Consider the following 20,773-nt stretch of genomic DNA (forward strand, 5'->3'; position numbering starts at 1 on the left):
CGCTGACCTTGCCGATCAGTGTTGATGCCTGCGTCGTCCGTTAGCTGAAAATGAAAACAACTCGTGTTTTCAAAGCATGCCTGTGAGAGACTCGCTTCAAACTTCACAATACTTATTTACGTCTGTTCCAAGAATCATATTACGCCGAATTCAAATTGCCTTTATTGACATGACATATACGAGATCTGCGATCGCATCATTGATCTTTTTTTGGACAAGAAAATTCTGCGAGGAACGCTGTTCGAGAATATCACATTTTATGTTTCAGGTGCCTTGCAGATTATCGAATCCGATGTAACAGATCAGGGAAAGTATGAATGCGTCGCTATGAATAATAGCGTGGAATATTCCAAGTCAATCACGTTATACGTGAAACGTATGTATATTTAATATTATATAAAACTTACCTTTTTAAACAAAAAGGTAAGAAAAGGGCGCCAAGTACAAGCGCAACACGTATTGTGTTATTTTTAGAAGTATCAAACTCAAATTATTTTTTTTATTGTATATATGTGTACATAAGTTTTTACAAGTAAAACTTATAACTATAATAAAACTCTGCAACACTTTTCTACTGTACAAAAGAAGTGATATATTAAAACAGTAGCGCCAACTGAGAAACCTAACATATATATATGATTATTGTATACTTAACTTAATATTTTTAGAAATTTCAAATTCAAACTATTTTCTTTTTTAAATATATATTATGTACATAACATAAGTTTTTATAATATATGTACATAAACTTTTAAAAGTAAAAATTATATCGTGTTATAAAAGTTTAACACGTTTGTTAATAGTGTCCAATATTTAAAAAAATATCTTTTTAAATATTATGTACATAACATAAGTTTTCATAAGTAAAACTTATCAAATTATTTTTTTTGTAAGATATATATGTACATAAACTTTTAAAAGTAAAAATTATATCGTGTTATAAAATTTTAACACGTTTGTTAATAGTGTCCAATATTTAAAAAAAATATCTTTTCAAAGGTTATGTTATTCAAAATATTCAAGAAAACCTAGCTACAAAAAATGTCCATAACATAAATTTTTACAAGTAAAATTTATCATTGTTTATTAGAACACTGAGTTATATGGTTATTTTACTTGTTATTGTAACAAACTAATTATTATAACAATGCAATAAAAAATATTTAATACAAAGAATCTTGGCGCAGCTGCACCAAAAACTATGTAGAACTAAAACTTGTTTTATACATATATGACAGCATTTTAATTATAATAAAATGTACTTGTAAATTCTCTCTATATATATACGGTGTATTTACAAAAACGGTTAATTACAAAAATATGAATAATTTATCAAATTAACCAAAGCTGTTGGTTATTATGCATAGTAACTGGATTCATCACTTTAACCGTAACATATACAACAACGCAATAAATAGATAGAAAGACAGAGATTGACGAGGGTAACTGCAGATTCATAAAGTGTCTATGATTACTAGTCGGATGATGACGGATCGTGAATGCCGAGCGCGAAATTCCGACTTCTTATTCCCGGAAAATTCGTCAAACGTCAAACGAAGGGCAAAAAGTGTCGTCGCTCGCGAGCCGATCAACACAATCGGCGCGATGAAACATTGCGGCGATTGAAGCAAGAGAGACTTGCCCTTGAGCATCTTTTCTTTTCTCGAAGGTTCCGGGACAACGAGGGGAATGCCAGGAGGCCTTTCAACTATACGCGACATTGATTTACTACTTATTGATTACTGAAAATAAAGAAAATTATTCTGTCGAAGCATCGGATATTTGTTAGCTTTATGTTAATTAAAAAGGAATGTGTACGATTAGAAAATATGTTAGCAACTAATTGTACAGAATGTCAAAGTTGTTATCCGCTGCGGACAATAACTCTTCTACTTTTCATCTAATATTCAATGATAATAAATAACATTTAACATCAGTTCAACAGTGCAGACAAAACGAACAGGCCTATTATCTGCCATAGAGATAATAACTATGGTTGCAGCACGGACATAAACCGCCTGAAAGTGGATGTAGCACGGACTTCCAACACATGCAGATTTTACCACCAAGACCTAAAAGTGGATGCAGCATCGTAGTTCTCCTCTCAAAATAGATGTAGATGGCGCCCATTTCCAGTGCGAAAAATCGGTGTCGCCGAAAACACCGTGTTGGCCGCTCTCAGCTTCCTCTCTGCTGTTGGCCTTACGGGATTTAGCGTACCAGAGAAATTTTGCTGTGCACTAACGTCCTCTTTGGAATATCGTGGCCGAAATATGAAACGTAGCTCGAAATAAGCATGGATGGTAACAGGTATGTGAATAAGATGGGCTTTTAGCACCGACCAAGACGCTGATATTACCTCGTCGGTGCTTTTAATCAATTCAAGCATGTCAAGCGTTACAGTCTTTGCTGTATCACATGAAGATGGCAGGTCATACACCTTGGTCTGTTGAAGTGATTCTGCAGTACGATTTGTGTCGACTAGTGTTAATCGGTGAAAAATGCCTGATAAAGAGAAAGAACTCATCTTTCACCACTAGAGAAAATTACGCGTTTTATGACCAAAGAAATTGCAGAGTATACTGCGCATGCGCGAGCGCGAAAGTTCGTTATTACCGCCAGTCGCCATATTAATATTTCGCGTCGGATCAACTCGGAGTGTAGCTTCGTCAAACGTATTTTGCACATTTTTTGCTCGTTATAAAGCAATCTCGTGTGCGGATAGATATCGAGAGTGTCGGACAAAGTACCGGGCGATTGTGACATAGCTTTAATCAATGCTGGCGATAATAAATAACCGCCGTTTGCCGCGTCATAATCCGTGGTCTCGTTCGTGTGCGTATGTGTGCGTATATGTGCCCAGGATATTCTGTCGATACCATAACTAATGCCTGTCGGACTAATCGTCGACGATAATTGCATCATTTTCTCGTGTAATCGACTATTAAAAGTGTCAATCGAGCTATCAAATGGACAAATTAATTCAGGTATGTATATAGTAATTAGAACCTAGTTTTGGTTATCGCCAATGATTAAACGCGTACGTTGCGCTAATAGAAATTGCGAAATTCACATAACCAATTTAACCGGAAATTCTGATCTGCGAAGCCATTACGGCTTCTTATCGGCTGTTGTTTGAGAGTTGGACGCAGCGACTGATACATATAGGTTATGGTTACGTCGAGACGAAGTTAACCATTAGGAGGTGACTTGACTGTTTTACCCCTCCTCTACCGCGATCGTACGAAACACTGACAATAAATTAACATGGAGGTGAATATATTTTGTTTAGATTAACGCGAATTATATCATCCCTCTAATCTGTTTTGCGTAAAAAATCAAAGGATCCTCAAAGCGTAAGCACTCTTTTCACTCTGAAGCGGAAGCATTTTTCCGACATTCTTGTATCAAAAACTCAAGACTTCGGGAGCATGCGGGAGATCATCATCATTTATACGAAGACGTAATTGCTAGACTCGACGCATATGCATACGGAACGGTTGACTGTGAATGTATTTAACGCGACACCGTCCGATGTTTGTACGCGCTCATTTTTCAATCAAAGACAAACAAGAAGAACACAGTCACGCGCGAGACGCGTGCGTCTCGAGAAGATTGCGATAGGAAATCACAGGCGAGGAGAAACTCGCGCACGAATCTCGCGCGAGTGTGATCCGCGTGATCGATTTACCGCGCATCACACACTTTGACACACACAATCCATTTCCGCGAATCGAGGACGATTCGACGCGAACAGCACGCTCGCGTTCTTTTATTCCGCCGCGGCGTTCGCCAGAAGTCATAGACAGCACTTGGGGGGGAGGGGAGGGCGGATATATACCAGGTGATCAATTATGCAGCCGTCCGCCGCGTTCCAATGTTCGCGGCGCGGCCGTTGAGGACTCGATGAGTTTTATAAGGGTCGCCGAATGTACAATTTGGTATAAAGCCGGCGAGAGGCTTTTGGTAATGAAAAACCGATTGCGACTCCAAATAGACTCCGGGCTGCTGGTGACGTGTAATCGAGTCTTCTCTTCTGCCGCTTCGCTCGAGCCCACCCATCCCCCCGCCCCTTCTCGTTTCCCGCCTCCTCGTCCGCCTTTTCTCTTTCCCCCGACCACCGCCGCGCAGAGGACCTCCTGTGCTCCTTCCCTCTTTCCGTGATTCCTCCGGCTTCCATTAGCCGCTCATACGTCGTCTGTACACAGAGGTCCGTTTTGTTCTGCTTTCGCGTGACCTTTTATTTCAAACTACCGCATTCAAATTACCGTGGGCTATCTGGATATTCGATCCTTTGACCTTTCGTCACCGGGCGTTTAGACACGCGCTTTTAACGTCGCCGGGGATTCTCTCTGCCGCCCTTTGTAAGCTCGGTAAGGAGGTACATTCACCCCTTGGACTCGTTTCGTTCGAATTTAAATATACTCAATGAGCACGATCGCACCTTACGCGACGACACAATTTCAATATTACAGCGGGTCGTATCTGTCGCTTTTGAGACAACCCGACGTTTACGTTTGTTGATCGAATAAAATGAGGTTTCCCGTTGGATCGGATAGTGAAGTAAAAACGGAAAATAGCCAAAACTCGCTTTTCTAGTGCCAATATTCTTTCCGTCGCAAAGAATCTTCAAGGGACGAGGATATATTCTAATTCTGCCGCTTCCGATTTAATGCGAAAGAAACGGTCGGGACATGAAGTATTAATATCCCGGATCTTCCCGTTGGAGCTCAATCTGACCGGGCGTTAGAATAATATACAATAGCCGGGATATGTAAAATTAATTTTATATCTGACACGGCGTGCGTTATCTCTCTTTGGCGACGGTCGCGCTTTGTCTCCTCTCGTTCGTTAATTAGGGAATCTGAAGCCGCCGGAGTCTCTAAGGCGGAGGTTAGGTATAAATTCGGAAGTAGCATTATCTCGTAACAAAGTCACGTGCCTGGCGTTCGAATGCAGCTTCGTACAGCTAGGAATGGTTAGGAACAGTCTCCGAACGCGCGCGTTCGCTCGATTCTGCCCCTTCGTCCCCTTTACGTACGCGCTCTTAGACCCCATTCTGCCGTCACTAACGAAAGTACTTCGTATATTTCAGGAGAGGAGGAATTTGTAACTTTTCGTGCGGAATTTACGCCGGCGCGATGACACAAACTGGCATAACAGCAGTCGCATCTTACGAATATTTCCAGAAACGACACATGCCTGCGGTCGTCCTTGGAGTCCTCGTGACTCTTCGAAATGAACATCGAGAACATCCGTGAAAGGATCGATCGTTTCGACACAGGTTCGTATCCTTCGCTATTGTTGGTTCCCCTCCTAGTTAGAAGCCTGCACCGATCTGATTGCAGACCAACACACTGCATTCTAATGGGCAGCGCTTCCTTTTTCCTGCGCACACAAAGGCGTCGGCACACCTTCGTGTCCCTCCGCTCCCTCGGCCGCTCGTTCGTTTTTCGCCGCTAATTACCTCACCGACAGTTCGACGCCATCAATCGCGGTTTCTAATAGAAAAGTCAGCGCGGGCTCGCGGTGTTTTAGTTCATGAGGCGGTCTTACGCCTCATTAGGCACGGTGTAACATCGCACAGCGCGATAAATCACAAATAGCGACACGCGACGCGATACGTCTCGTCGCGGAAAATTACGTTACAGCCGAGCCAGACTCGCGAGAGAGCGCCGGAAGATGCGATGACAGCAATAATATTAATAATAATACAGGTAGACACACAATGGGGCATACGCTTCGAAACTATTTCATACTGCCGCCGACAGCTTCGCGAATAATTTGGCGCACGGCATAGTTACATGATGAGGCGTTAATGACGCGACATCCGGCTGGAGAGTAATAGTCCGTCCGAATTAATTCTCTCGGCTGTGCTTTTAGTAAAGTGGATTTTATTGTCGTCTTGCTCTCTCGGACGAAGTCGCCAAATTGTAGTTGCGTAACACGGGGTCGTAGTTAAACATTGACCGTTTAACTAATCCTTGCCCGCGTATGTCCTGCGCGCGCGGGTAACGTCCTGCCGACACATTCGCGCGTATTCAAATATTTCTCTCTCTCTCTCTCTCTCTCTCTCTCTGCCCTCTCTCTCTCTCTGCCCTCTCTCTCTCTCTCTCTCTCTCTCTCTCTGCCCTCTTCCGGCGTCGTGCCGGCATAATTTCGCGCGCGTAACCACGTCGATATTGCGGTCGGCGAATTAAATTTTCGTGCTGGTACGTACGCGTTATGAGTTAATTAAATAGTAATTTTTTCCTCCCGTACAATGCACGCACGTGCGTGTTCCCGCGAAACAGCCCTAGGACAAGTCCGATAGGTCGTCAAGCGCGAATTATCAATGTCGAAATTCGCGTCCAGTTTTCCGCCGTGGAGAACTTTCGTCATCCTCGGTAACAAGTTTAGCATTTTGTGCCAAACAAGCGCGATATCGCGGGGGATCGCGATGGCGGGCGTTATCATTTGTGCCATTCGTGCGAATTTCGCCCGCCCAAAGTGGATTTCACCGTGCACGTGGCGTCCGTGCGGGAATAAAGCATAGATATGGCCGCGCAGTTTATATAAAATTTTTCATCTCGCCTTGTCATCACATCGATTATCACGTCGCGCCTGCTGCCAGCGCGTATGTCTCGAAAATTACTTTTTCACCGTATCGTATCGATGTCTTTATCGACCGCTTTCGTGTCGTGTTACGGCTGTGCACGATCTCGGCGTCTCGCGACAAACACCGTTCGACTGTGAATAACGTCGTGACGGGTAACGTCTTTCGTCTGCCGCGGTCACAAACAGACACGAGCAACAACGAACGCTGTGTGTCGACGGCAGACTTCTCCGCGGGCAACGAAGTTTTCCGCGACTTTCATCCCAGCTGAGCGGCCCCTCGCGTCTCGATCGATGCGCGCGGATTTAACGTCGCTAGCGACGTAGGCGACTGATGGGCGTTTATTGAAAAAAAAAAATATATATATATATATATTATTTTATACAAGAGGGCACGGATCGCGCGATACTTTACGCGGGCGTTGTTGAAATATCGCCGCGCGCGTTTTAAATCTTCCTAATGCCGAGCGTGATGAGACTACGTCGGTGTTGCGATAGCGGCTCTTACTCATCGTAATTCCTTACTTAATCAAATCTCTCGCTATCCGTTAACCGATCGATTGTTTAATCTAACTTTGTGGAGGGAGGGCGGATGTACGAGCTCTCTTTCCGTTCTCGACGAATTACGCGGGATACAATCACTTTGACGCGTCCGACGATGTATTTCGCCGGAGACTTTCGAGAGATCGAGCGAGCGAGCGAGCGAGAGAGAGAGAGAGAGAGAGAGAGAGAGAGAGAGAGAGAGAGAGAGAGAGAGAGAGAGAGAGAGAGAGAGAGAGAGCACGATAGTACGAAAGTTTCTCTCGTCCTTGCGACCGGGGGATGATCGTGTCGGATATGTAATTTGTATTTTGCAGACCGAAAATCGAGGATGCGTTACGTGCGCCATTCCGTTCGAACCTGTAGGAATTATTAACGCGATTCTACGTTACACGGTTAATTAAATAAATTAAATTATTGTTAGGATACCGTGTGCATATAGATTCCTGATACTGACAGAAAACAGGGTAACTTGTCATATGCAGTACGTAACGAAACGGCAGCGATTTCGGAACGGTCTGCAAAGTACGGCTTCACGCTATCGCGTTAACATCGTAAAAATTCGCGCGCTGATTCTCGGATTCACATTACGCCGAATGAGAGGAAACTGACACTGGATGAGAGCGCGCGCTGAAACGAAGCGTTTCGCTCGTGAACTTTCTGCCGAGTTTCGTCGAGCGACGACGAACGTAACGTTGTATTGTTCCTCTCGCAATCGTCACTCTCTCTCTCTGTTCACGCAAAAACATCAATTAAAGTGCAAGTACAAAATACGTGCGGAGGAAAGGCTCTCTCTCTCTCTCTCTCCCTCCCTTTCTCTCTCTCTCTCTCTCTCTCTCTCTCTCTCTCTCTTTCTGACTGCAATCGCGCGGCGCTGCTTCGCCATTATTTAATTTCCGCGGAAGACACATAAATCCGTAAGGCGCACGGCGCCGCAGGTATGCGCGGCTACCGGCGCGGCGGCGGCGGCATCTGTCAGGACGCGCGATATCGTTCTCGCGAGATGAAAAGAAATTGCTTTCCGTGCTCGCGCGCGCGTGCTATATGCTAGATGAAGCTCTCGCTCTCTTACGTGCTTTATGCGGCACGCGCGGCGCAGTGGCACGAGCGAACGGCCGGAGCATGACGGCCGTAGCACGTCGTTTCCGCGCGAAATTGAATTTGGCCGAACGGCCGATCGTTACGCGTTCGCCAGAAATTGTTTGCATGCGCGGCCGTGCGCGCTGTGCAAAAATGTCTGGCCGCCGGATGCCGATTACGCGAGATTTTTATACATAAACGCCGGTCCCCGTTTGATCGTTATATCTATTATTTTCATCGACACGCTGGACAAAACTTCGTGATGATTACGGTAGTAATCGTCGCCCTCCGCGATACGCGATAATACGTTCTCGTCGTATTTGCGCCTTTTTTTTTTTCGTTTTCCGTTTTTCATTCGAACATGCGTGCTGTTCGCGGAGAAGCGAGGAAAACGCTCTCGGTGGAGAATAACCGAGGCAAACTCGCGGGTGTTCAAGGATAATCGCTTTCCGCCGCGCCTTTCTGCCGGTAAGTAAATAAAATATCGCACGCAAGCGCGGCGCCGCTTCCCTTTATCACGGCCGATGAAATTAAATTCTTTTGTCGCGCATTGTTTGCCACACGGACGCGCGCATAGTTCGGGCTTCTCCGCGGCAACTCTCCTCATCTCTTCTTGATTAATGTGCGTTCGAGAGTTGTATGCCGCTTCTTCAGAACCGTGTGCGAGACTCGTGTAGATGCGAACGGGTACACACATCGGGCCGCTTTCTACTTAGCGCGTGCTTCAGCGCTTTTGCCTTCGGCAACAAATGAACTCTGCCGGTAAAGGCGCAAGAGACGAGAATAATCGAGGGATGTCGTCGCGAAATTATTGGATCTCGATGACGCGGCCGGGATACATTCCTCCTTTCTCGCGACGCGCGCGCTTGATTTACGCGGCAATTTTGCGATTTCCTACGTAGGCAACGGAAACCGAGCGCGGTGCAAAAATGAACGGCCGTTTAAAAAAGTGGATTACGCGACGTTGCGCAACGATGTAATCTATGAAAGATTCGTTACACGCACGAGGAGAATAAATCAGCAGCAGGGATGGCATATCCTGCTCTCTAGCGTAAACAAATCTCCGGCGAAACGTGCGCTTGTGTATTCTTGCATTTCGGGGGAACACAGGAGGATTATAATTCAAGTATCGTCCCTTGAGCATTTTTTTGTTTTACTTTACGTCTCCCCGCGACGTTTAATCGACGTGAAATTTATCACTGACGAAACATCACGTGTATGTTCACGTGTGTGATTTTTGACATTTCGGCGACGAACCTCTTTCTGAAATAAACACGTTCAATTATCATCGGACGAGAGAGACTCGATTATCGTTCGGTGAGCTTGGAAATATATTTGTCTTACAATGCTATACGTGGGTATCGTGCCGAATCACCGTACCATCAGCGTATTTTATTTTTCAATAATCATGTGTCGCATTCGCTGCCGCGGGAACGATTGCAGCAGCAACAAAAAAAGAATCATTTATTCGAGCGTTGCTGGATAGATTATCGGAGTGCCGCGGCGGAGTAACATCCGCTCGCTGCCGAGAGCACTTAGCTAGGCCGATCCTGCGCTGTTTATCGTGCTTCAAAAACAAATCCGCGACAAAAATAGAGTCGGGGTCCGATCGGCTACGTAAAACTGAATCGAGTATCGAGGAACTGTCCGTGACAGCGACCGGGAATTCTCGTCGACGCCGCGCGTCGGATGAGCGCGATCCGCGATCGATCGGACGCGCACTGCTACAGATCATTGGCATTTGAGTATCGCAGCGCGATCTCCTCTGTCTCCTCTGAAATGAAGACTGCCGGCAGTCAGAGCGGCAGAGAGCTCTGTGACTTCCATTCGAAAACCGGCGCGTTACCGATCGATTTTGCACGACGACCGTTCCGTGCTTCGAATTTCCTTGCGAGATTGTCGAGTCCGGCGAGCAAGAGAAAGAAAGAACCGAGTGTACGCTGTAAATTCGGTGCAAGATAACCGATAATTTATATCCTTCCGATAAACCTCGCAAACCGCAGTTTCGTTTCATTAATCGTCAATTTGTATCGATCAATATGCATTCATCAATCAATGTTACATTCGCTGGTAAATCGACGGCAGTTACGAGACGCCCCAGTGTTCCGTACTATCGATTTCCCCTCATGTACTCTACTAGGCGGAATCGCCCGGCTTATCAACCATAAGACAATTGTATCGAGTAAATAACATGCTGCTCGGAATGCGCATTGACGAGGACGGGGTTGTGGATGGGCGGTATGGCCGCTCTGATGGTGTCTTGGAGATTCGATTACATGGTGCTTGCATCCAGACGTCGCGCATCAGTAGCGTAGCAAGATAGCGCGACTCCGGCGTCGAGATATCGCGCCCGTTGAAACATTTATGCCGGCTATATTTTTGTCCGCCGATAACGAGAATACTTGTCGAAGACTTTGCGACGAAGTTGCTAACAGCGGAATGTATACTCCTGCGGATACATATCGCTGGTAATGTAGCGTATTTATCAAATCTCTCCTTCCCATCGACCCCGAGCGATTCGACGATAAAAACGGCGGTCACATTCGACGAAATATGGAAATATCGAGTAAAAAATGTAATATATGCCGCCACGAGGGTCCTGCCGCTCGCGTTCAGCGTCCTGCCCCTGCTTTCATAACGAATAGAGCGATTTTTTCCATAATAAAGAATGCCTCGGTGGGACATAAGAGTAGAGTAAGGGGTGATTTTCACTCATCTTTCAACGTATCTCGGTATCTTTGAGACGTTTGAGAGAGGAGATAAAGATAAGTACGATCCATGCTCTCTCGACGTGACGTTAAGGAATTTAGAATATGTTTTCTACCCCCTCTCGGTAGATGCTTATTTCTCAATCCGCTTGTATCTCTTTTTGCTTTCTTTTATTCCGCCGAAAGATACAAAACGAAACGAAAGGTGGTGATTGTATCCAACGGATACTAAAGCAAACTGTGTGTTCCAAACTTTCTTCCGTTTTGTTTGGTTCAAGTCGGCCGCCGGTTCCGATCGATCCGCTTTCTCGCGGGCACCTCCGTCTCTTAATCGGCCGGGAGGAGAGTAGCGGAAAGTTTCACCATCGCGCTGTTACGGGACGGGACTTTTCCATATATGTTAAGTGCCAGATGGCGTCGCCGCGCGTTTTGTCTACAGAGAAACACGACAAGTCGAGAAAATCCAAAAGGTAGAGAGGGGGGGGGAGGCGTGCAGAGGGAGGAGAGGAAGGCCCGACGCCGGTAAGTTTCTTTCCGGGTGCCGAGCTAGCGCGGCCGCGTGTGGCGGTTCTTGCAAAAAGACGAGCGCAGCGCAACGGGAGGGAAGAGGGTGCGAGCGGTAGCAGCCCTGGCCGTGCGCGCGGCTCGTGAAATTATTTCCTCCGCGAACCGAGAAACTTTTATCCAATATCCACGGCAGCATCTGGCATCAAACGGCCCCACGCGCGTGTCTCTATGGGGTTTCGGAAAATGTACACTAGCACGGCACGGCGAGGGAGGAGGGGCGGGTGAAAATGAAGGGGTGCTGGTGGCGGTGGTGATGTTGGTGGCGGAGGGCTGAGAACTGACAGTAAGCTGCATAGTCCATTGGCTTCTAATTGCCTTATCTTAGAACGTGATGTGTTCACGTCGAGTTCTGGACATTGGACACGCGTAAAAGGCCACTTCGCACCGGGGTATGTTCGTGAGTTCCATTAACCGATCGATAATTGCCATGGGTCACTGTCAGAGCACAAAGGACTTTGGGAAGGACTTGGACAGTAGATAGGATAAAATTTATCGGAAGGTGTCTCGTCCCCTCTTATTCGCAAATATTCGTCATTGCGCGTTTAAATAAAGCTACGTAAATAAAGCGGCCTCTTTAAATATGCATATGCATATGCATTCTTTTCTTTTGTCCTTTTTGTAAACTCTTTTTGTACATGGTGATATGTAACGGAACGTTACATAATATCTGGCAGCTGTAAATTTTACATTTCGTTTACGCAAAAATAATTACGAACATGACAGATCCACCTCGAACGTATCGGCCAAATTTTTTCACTCGCAAAGAGAGCGCGACGTGGATACTGTTATTTTATTTAAAACCGAGAGGAAGTTATTATTTTCGAATTTGATATATCCAACGTCAGCCGGGATATTGGAAATAAAAGTGAAGGTGACCTTCTTTCTGTTATTGCTGGAATATTTATTTTGTGTCTGATAATAGATTTTTCGCCTTTTACACGCAGCGATACATATATCTCCGAATATGCCGACCTAGTTCGGCTTGCGGAATTGTTGGCTCGCTCGTACAGTGCAGGACAGTCGATTTATCGTTTGATTAAAAAAAGTTAACCGAACTTTCTGATAGCTTTGATGCAACTGAATGGTCAATTTGTTTGATTTCCATAGCCGATATGTAGTCGCTGTATTTATTGCTACACGTGCAACCCTCGTGTTTCTGATGTTTGCAATTTTGCGCATTTAGCGATATTTCATTATGATTACTTGCGCGAAATAAAATTCGCAAATCCACTGCCGAGTAACATTTTCGCGAACGAGCGCCATTCGACAACTTCGTGTACGATAAACTCACTGCCGACGAATTCCAGAATACCGAGCGAAAAGGGTAGTGGAATTTTCGAGATTCCACGTCATCGTAAAAAGCGAAAACCCGTGTCGATCGTGTTCGCCGGTGCACGATGCGTGCAGTAATAATATTGTTTACGGCATGGATGGACTCTGGCCTTTTTTACGGCAATGAGAATTATCGTCGATTTTTGCGGGCACCGCCGCCTCTCTGCCGGAGTCTTTTATAATGTACTATATCGCGAACGGAACGATGTCATTCTAAATTTTTACTACCACTTGCGAACGGACGTATAGAGGCGTAATGGCAACACTGCATTAAATTTCACGACTATAGAAAGTAGCGGGATCAAATGGAATGGCGCTTTGTCGCGCATCTTAATTGGCTCCTCGCTTCTAACTAAGTAGTAGGATTTAATTTATTTCGCCAAAGAGAGAGAGAGAGAGAGAGAGAGAGAGAGAGAGAGAGAGAAAGAGGAGAAAATGAACAATGCTTCAGACGCGCGTAATGATGCTCCGACGGGCGCAGCTGCGTTATTTATGGCCAATAATACGGATCAACTTTCACGAAAGAACGCGCGACGAGGGAAGAACTCTCGAGTTCAAACATAATACGATATTCAGTTGATCCATCACATCGCGCCGACGTCGACGCGATGCTCACGGATTCAACATGCATTGCATTAAGGCGCACGCAACGGGGCAGCCACTTTAAGCTCCTAAGTTTTTCCGCATACTAGCGGCCGCAATCTGCGGACGAAGGGATCTTTTTTGCCGCGACGCCCTTAGCAGCAAACGACAAAAAAGGTCTGTTCGTATCGCGTAATAATATCGCACCCGCCTCACTTCTCGCCATTGGCCCTGTCCCTTTTGTCCCTCGATGAAACTGCGGTAGCCCCAAGGTACGCGGCACAACGAAGCTCTTTATTTCTTCTCTACTCATATATATATATATATATATATATATGAGTGGAGCTTTATTAGCTCGTCCTATATTTCGGTGCGTCGTCCTTCGTCAACCCAGTTTAACGACGTATCGAGAAGAACGCGGGGTCGTTCTTTCTTCCTCTTTTTTTTTTCGTGCGAAACAAAAATTGCAATGTCGATTTTTATTCCACGGTAGTCGCTGGCGTACGAGATAGATGAACGAAAAAACGAATATTGTATTGTTGCCAAAGCGGACATAGCCGGCCGTACGTGCGGGCGCACGGTTACACGCATGTCGCTAAAGCAACATCTCCTCAGTTGTAAAAGAATGAATTATTATTGGGAATTGTTACGGCCGCGACACCCGTGCGACACAACATGACGCAGGGGTCGGTTTCTTTACTGATTACAGTCGCACCTCGTGTTCTCGTATAATTAAGAAAGTATTTTTCTCGAGATTATTCAACAACTGCCCTCTGAAGCACAGTTAACGTTTCCTGCATCATTGTCTGCATGAGTTGGAACGTCTCATCGATGCTCTTTAAGGAGATCTCGAATAACGATCCGATAAAAATCGCACACCATTAATTATTTTCTCTCGTCGGAAGTCGATGCGATTTACGACTAAGTATGCACCGGGTAGTACGACGTTTTGTGAACAATTTCAAATTTTACGCTCCCCGTTCCACATTGATATCCGGCAACTGTCTGAATCGTCCAGCATCGTTTTCTCAGCAGCCAGTCTCCTTTCAGCGTCCGATTGTCCTCCCATGTCGATTGCACTTTACTCACTTCATTCGCTGCATCGCGTGGCGGCAGGTTACGGCGGGTCTGAAGCAAAAAGTAAATTTCCCGATTGGTTGCACTAGACAAATGTCAACGTATCCGAGATTGAGACAACTAATTGCTATTGTAGCAAACAGACAACGGGGAGACAACACGCTTTTGTAAAATGAGGAAATTGTGATTAGGATTATTTCACCTATCACCTATTTGTACGTGACTCCGATACTCTATGCGCTTCACCCTATAGTTAGATGCTATCCATTTCACAAGCTTCTCATCTCAAATACACGTGGCTAGGATTTGGGGTTGTCGTCCTATCACTTGGCCGAATCCTTCGAGCTAGTTACATAGAGAAACGGTGTACATATATATGCTGAATACGTCTTGCAATGCCTACCAATGCTGGAATTTGCTATCCGTTGGTATCCACCCTGTTTCGATGTGTGCACAGAGCACAGTATTGATCACATACTATATAATATCTAAAACGCTGTGAGGGAGAAATTGCAAAGCTCCTTTAATTTAATCACGAGTACGCGTCTTCTCGACAACCTGTTTCTTTTTCGAATCAGTCGTTTCCTTTTCGTGTCGCTGGAAGCAAATTAAAAGCGGTAATTGATGTATCAATAACGGGCGTTACTTATACACTGATTAATTTCCCGGATCATCATCGATCAAAATTATCGCAGTCGAAAGAAGGCGGAAATTTTCTCTCGGTGTGTCCATCGGGAGAACTTAATTCTCGCTCATAGTGATATCTGTCGATCATTTCTCACACAGTGAACGATTACTCGATAAAAAGCTAGATAAGTAAGAAACCAAGGACGCCGTTATAAATCCTGTCGCGCAGTAGAAGCACGGTGGTAAAGGGATGGAGAATGGAGAAACAAAGAGAGAGAGAGAGAGAGAGAGAGAGAGAGAGAGAAAGGAAGGTGAACGAAGATGGTGGGCGAGGAAGGGAGGAGGAAGAGCCGAGATAAATGCGGAAGCGAGCTCGCCGTAAAATCGGTCGAGAAATAAAAAGGTCGTTCCTCGGCTCGTGGCCCAGATCGTTTCGCAATGGGGATTACCTACGGCACGTCATATAAAATGGCCGAAGCCATCCCTCACGCGTATTTCCTAGAATCGCCCCCTTACGTCGAGGAATGAGAGAAAGATATGGCTCCACCTGCTTAACCGCGGCGGCATTATTCGGGCGAGCGAGAGGGCGAATGTCCTAATAAGGATTCCATCGGCGGCGCTGTTTAATTTAAGCGCGCGTACGGGGGGCCGCACGCCGAGCTTGCTCGATTGTGTACGTTCTATCAATTAATTGGAGAAATGGATAATAATTGTCGACGCTGGTCACGAATACCTCGGCCGGCTGTTATTTCCGTTAATTATGCAATTAGATTTTTATTGGACGACGGCTCGCCGGGCTATATGTATATTTTATTGAAATCGAAGCAATTTAGTAGCAATTGCACGACAATGTAATCAGTGGTATATTTAATAGTAATACTAGGATAACAGAGTTATTAATACAATTATTAATTAATATCTAGTAATTGCGGACATTGTGTTGTGCGCGAGGCTTGAAAATATTTCTCACCGGTCGGAAGCTGTTCGGCTAATTCAGGAGGTAGTTGGGACGCAGGACCTTTCCAGAAAATCGCGCGTGCAAAGCTTCTCTCAACCATTTCATGGATGTCATACACGGTCCCGCGTACACATCTCCGTTTTGATATATCGTTCATAAATTTATATATCGTTTAATACCTGATGCAGTTTTATGCGAGTGAAATATCGCATTAGTGCATTTGCAAATTGACATTTTTTTCGCTAGGTGGGACATGAATTACTCGAGCGACGCGAACGCGTCTGTTATCTCTTACGTTACATTTACTAGCCCGTGTTCGGCTCGGTCCACGTAATTCACACTAATTTGATGAGTGAGTCTTCCTTGAATATCAAACGCGGTAACAGTATAAGGCGGCAACAGTATAATACACTAAGACGTAAACGCGAACTATTGCTTTCCAGATTAGGCTTGGATACACGTTCACCTCCTTAGTGTCAAACTACCTAATCTAATGCAGCGGCGGTTTCCTTGGAGGATTCATGAAACTGAAGTTCACCTTGCTGCCGCGGTAATTATTGCTCGCGGCGATATAAAGCAAAGCACGTATTGTTACGGTTATAGACTGCGCCCGTGCATATTAACCGTGACGTATCGCGGAAGTCATGGTGATAACGGTGCCTGCTAAGTTTGAAAGCATTTCGCTGTTTTGTGCAATTTAATGTCATTAATGCATCGATGATATATGACTCGCTCCCGTATCAACGATCACCGATAGCTTATACTTTCGAAACGTTTGAACCAATAAAAAGCGCATGTACACGCGCACGCTTGTGTATGTGCACGCATCATCGTGTATGGGTATCATCGTGTGGCAGCTTGTCTCCTATGCGTCAACAATGCCCGCTCCGCAACATTGTTGAACACACAACGTTTATTGCCCGCTCATAAAATATTTTTCTCCGAGAGAGGCCAAGAGAGAGGCGGTCTCTCTTATTATCATTGCACACGTGTGCGCAATCTCTGTTTCAGGATAGAAAATGGAACGACACACGTGTACTTTCCAACCACGGTACTTAAAAACTCTTGCCACTACAATCGGTTGCCACTTTAATCGCTTGTTCGAAAAGTATTATAAACTCGACACTCATTTTTACGCGCGGCAATGCTTGTTTTCAAATTGTCTCGGACGAACGATTTTGAGAGATTTTCTGTAAAGGACGGAATATTTCATACGTATACGTTGAATTTGCGTAGATGACATTGTTGTCTGCGTGATCTTGGCACTGCGTAGTCGTATGATCGCATCGATTACTTCGCGCTACTTAGTGTTTCTCATTGATACTGTCTGCTGAAGAAATCATTTTCTAACAGACGCGTGTGAAAAACTGAATATTTTACGATTTGTTTCAGTCGCAGGGATCCAGCCCGCTGTTTTAATCTCAGCTACGGTTTCTTCGTTCAGTGCCCTATTGGAAGCTGTAAAACGACAACTCGACGGATCTCTCGTATCGGCCACAAGCAGCGCGCGGTGAGTCCTCCGCAATCTTTCTCTTAATCTCTGGCAGGCCGTTTTGCCGCCAGCGCGTTGCCGTTGCAAACCATAAAACGTTAGGCGCAACGGCGCAGCGGCGTTGCGTTTCATGGTGCTACATTTAGCAGACTGTAAAGTACGACTTTATTCCGAAGTTTTTATAGTTGCGGCCGAAGCGCCCGGCCATAAATAATCTTTTATTACGGCCACGGGCGTGTTACGCACGAGTGCTATTTGTTCAATTCGTCCCACCGTGCTTCATGCTTTTGACTTTGCGACTTGCGAGCCGGCAAAGATCGCGTGTTACGGACGGACGTGTAACGAGCGAATCGGCAATTATAAATCTTACGGTAATGCACGGAACAGATGTCTACGTAAATTTCGTTACATCAATCTTATTATATTTATGAAGTGATATATGAGATAGACTGCCGCGCGTTGGTCTCGCAGCGGATCATCGATATCGTTGTTTGTACTTGAAATGCTTCGTAATGCGCATCAACGATTACAAACGATGGCGCGATACTATTTGCGGTAAATTTATAGCGCAGTAATTCATAATCGTTCCAAACAGAACGTCCGCATACCGGAACGATTATAAATGTCGTTCTGCACGCGTTTCATGAATATGAATTATCCTCTTGAGTGTAATACAGATGATTAAGATCTCGACGATAAAATCGGATTTACCGAAGTTAAATCGCGTCTGATACGTCAAATTCCAACCGTCTTTCATCCTGACGTTAAACCAAAAATATGTTACATATTTATCTATATTTCATTTCAACATTTACTGCCTATTTCTCAAATTTAATTATTGGCTTCACATTAACTTTGGAAATTTTGCCAAATTTAAAACACCATTAAAAAATTTCAAATACAGACTATCATACAGACTGTTTCTCGAAACTACGTTTTATACCCGTTAAATCAAAAAATCGACGTATCGTGTGATAAATATGAATTCTGATTTTTCATTGGCTTTTAGCGTAGATTAATTTCCGTTTTAATATAAACGCGAAAAACCACTTCTTTCGCATTCACGCAATCGTGTCAATCGACCCTCGTTCCACGGAAGAACGATTATACATCCACAAGACGCGCAATGATTTCCCCTTTACAACGGTTTTTGTTTCACGCCGCTACGACGTCTAGAAGTGAAGTTATCGACGTTTTTAGCGGATCGAGCATCGATCCGCGCTCTCTCGATCAGCCCGGCGCTACCGTGGGGCAGGTCAGGGCACGCGACGCGTGGAGAACAATGGCCGCATTCTAGATCGCTATCCCGCGATACAATGTATCGCGTCGTACGTGACGCGGCACGCCGCTAGCACGGCCTTGCCCCCACTCCGCTGTCTCGATACCAGCTGGCCGCTCGAACCACGTGTCGCGCGGACCACGCGGTCGCCCCACCACGCCGGTCATTCACCGCAGCCAGAGAAGGAGAGGGAGACGAGTATAACATGAGAAAGATATAGCTCGACAGCGTAGTTGGCGCGTTCGTTCCGGGTGGCGTTAAGATCGGGTCGGTACTTGATGCCAAGCGCGGCTTTAAATTCGCAAACGAGACTATGTAGCGATGTGAAACATAAACGATTTCTTTATCACGCTTTCCCGAATGTGCCCCTATGTAAATTTTTAATCGCCGATTTGGTAGAATCGAACGCGGTGTGATCGAATAAAGTGCGACAAGCCCCTCTCATCCGTGACAGAGTCGGCCAGATTCCTTCTTCCATCTCATCAGATTCCTTCTTTCATCTCATCTATTGCAACAAAGGTAAATTGTAGATCGGAGTATATAAAGGAGTAATCTGCAATATATTTCCGATATTTTTATAAATTGCATCGTTATACAGAATATTCGACTTTGAGTATCGACAGATGTATTCTAAATTTTTACTCGGGTGTTTCCTTAGTTTCGGGGTTTGCCAAACGTCCGTTGAAATTGAGAATGTTCTGTGCAAGAAATGTGTGACATCACACATTGGGAAATATATAATATATCATTGCCCGTGTCCTGCATCTCTTGTCCTGGCTTTCCGATATCTCGGCTCGTGCCTGATCCGGATACTCCATCGTGACATTGACAATGTCGCTGATGTCCGCGTAGATACGATTCGATCGATTCGGAGAAACATCTGTTAGCTAACGTGATGACGTCGATGAGAGCCCGATTAAATATTTCATCAGCTGGCGAAATGTTTTAATTACCTTTCGGTAATTGTAATTGAAGTACCGATATAATATATATACTCGGCGTCGTCCGTCGACTCGAGGCGTAACGATTGAATGACGGAGAAGAGGATGACGAAATATATTTGAAGAATCGACGAAATATACTTTACTCGTTCGATAAGAATTGTCGCGAAAGCACCGGTGGTTCACGTCGCGGTACGTACATCGCTCGCCTGCTCAAAACATAACTTAGTTGCGCGATACGCGAGAGTAGATCCTACCAAAACAAAGGCTGCGTCAATCGCCTGTCAATCGCCAAGCGCGTCCTCGCCCGCCAGTCAAGGACGCGTATGAATACATACGGTAGCCGAGAGATCACAACAATCAACGCACTGAAAATATTCCGGGACTTTCGAGGCGGACAAAGTTATCAGGATGGTACGTGCTGCAAGTATCGCCCGTAGCATTCGACGTTTGTTGTTGATTAACGCGTGTTAACGTAGCATTTCCATCATCGGCTCGTATTCTCGTGTGGGATTATTCACCGCATGGCGGCGAGCAGTACAGAATATAATAGGGGAGGGGGGGGGAACTAGGGCGAGTTATATAAAATGTTCGAAGGAATTCTCTAAAATATCGAGTCTCAACGTGGAAAAAACAATAATAAGTAACCATTTGCCGCATGTACCCGAGGAAAATAATCTATACAGTGTTACACACTGAGAGAGATGGTCCTTCGAAATCGATTGAATTTGCAGGAGCAACGTAGCATTGAGCAAAATTCCGACCGTTTGAAAAGCCCGGGACATCAGAGTCAAGAATTTGGCGCAAACCGACTGTTTTATCCGGGCGCGTGGGACTACGGAGATAACGCTAATCGGCGAGCGCGATTGTATCGTATTATAATTTCAATCGCAATCGCGCGATTGGTCCCGAGCGACTCCACCGCCTGGGCGCCGTTGTTGATCCACGGGGGCTCAGCGTAAACATTCAATACTTTCCGCGGATGCCGGCGGAGCA

General features: G+C 45.3%; 1 protein-coding gene and 1 long non-coding RNA gene across 2 annotated transcripts in view; both read left to right on the plus strand.

The window, feature by feature from the left end:
• Window positions 1-2,670: 2,670 nt before the first annotated feature.
• LOC112590347 (uncharacterized) lies at window positions 2,671-17,952 on the plus strand. Its single transcript, XR_003114137.1, has 4 exons — window positions 2,671-2,987; window positions 5,096-5,284; window positions 16,509-16,615; window positions 17,458-17,952. It is a non-coding gene; the product is annotated as an uncharacterized LOC112590347 (long non-coding RNA).
• A 1,388-nt stretch (window positions 17,953-19,340) lies between these two features.
• Window positions 19,341-20,773, plus strand: part of LOC105180948 (histone-lysine N-methyltransferase SETD1A) — a 98,490-nt gene continuing 97,057 nt past the window's right edge. The window contains exon 1 of the mRNA XM_011137323.3: window positions 19,341-19,355. The gene's annotated coding sequence lies outside the window, so the exon portion shown is untranslated. The remainder of the gene's footprint in view (window positions 19,356-20,773) is intronic.

This window comes from Harpegnathos saltator, unplaced genomic scaffold, assembly GCF_003227715.2.
Source record: "Harpegnathos saltator strain DR-91 unplaced genomic scaffold, Hsal_v8.6 scaffold785, whole genome shotgun sequence".
In the NCBI taxonomy this organism is placed as follows: domain Eukaryota; kingdom Metazoa; phylum Arthropoda; class Insecta; order Hymenoptera; family Formicidae; genus Harpegnathos; species Harpegnathos saltator.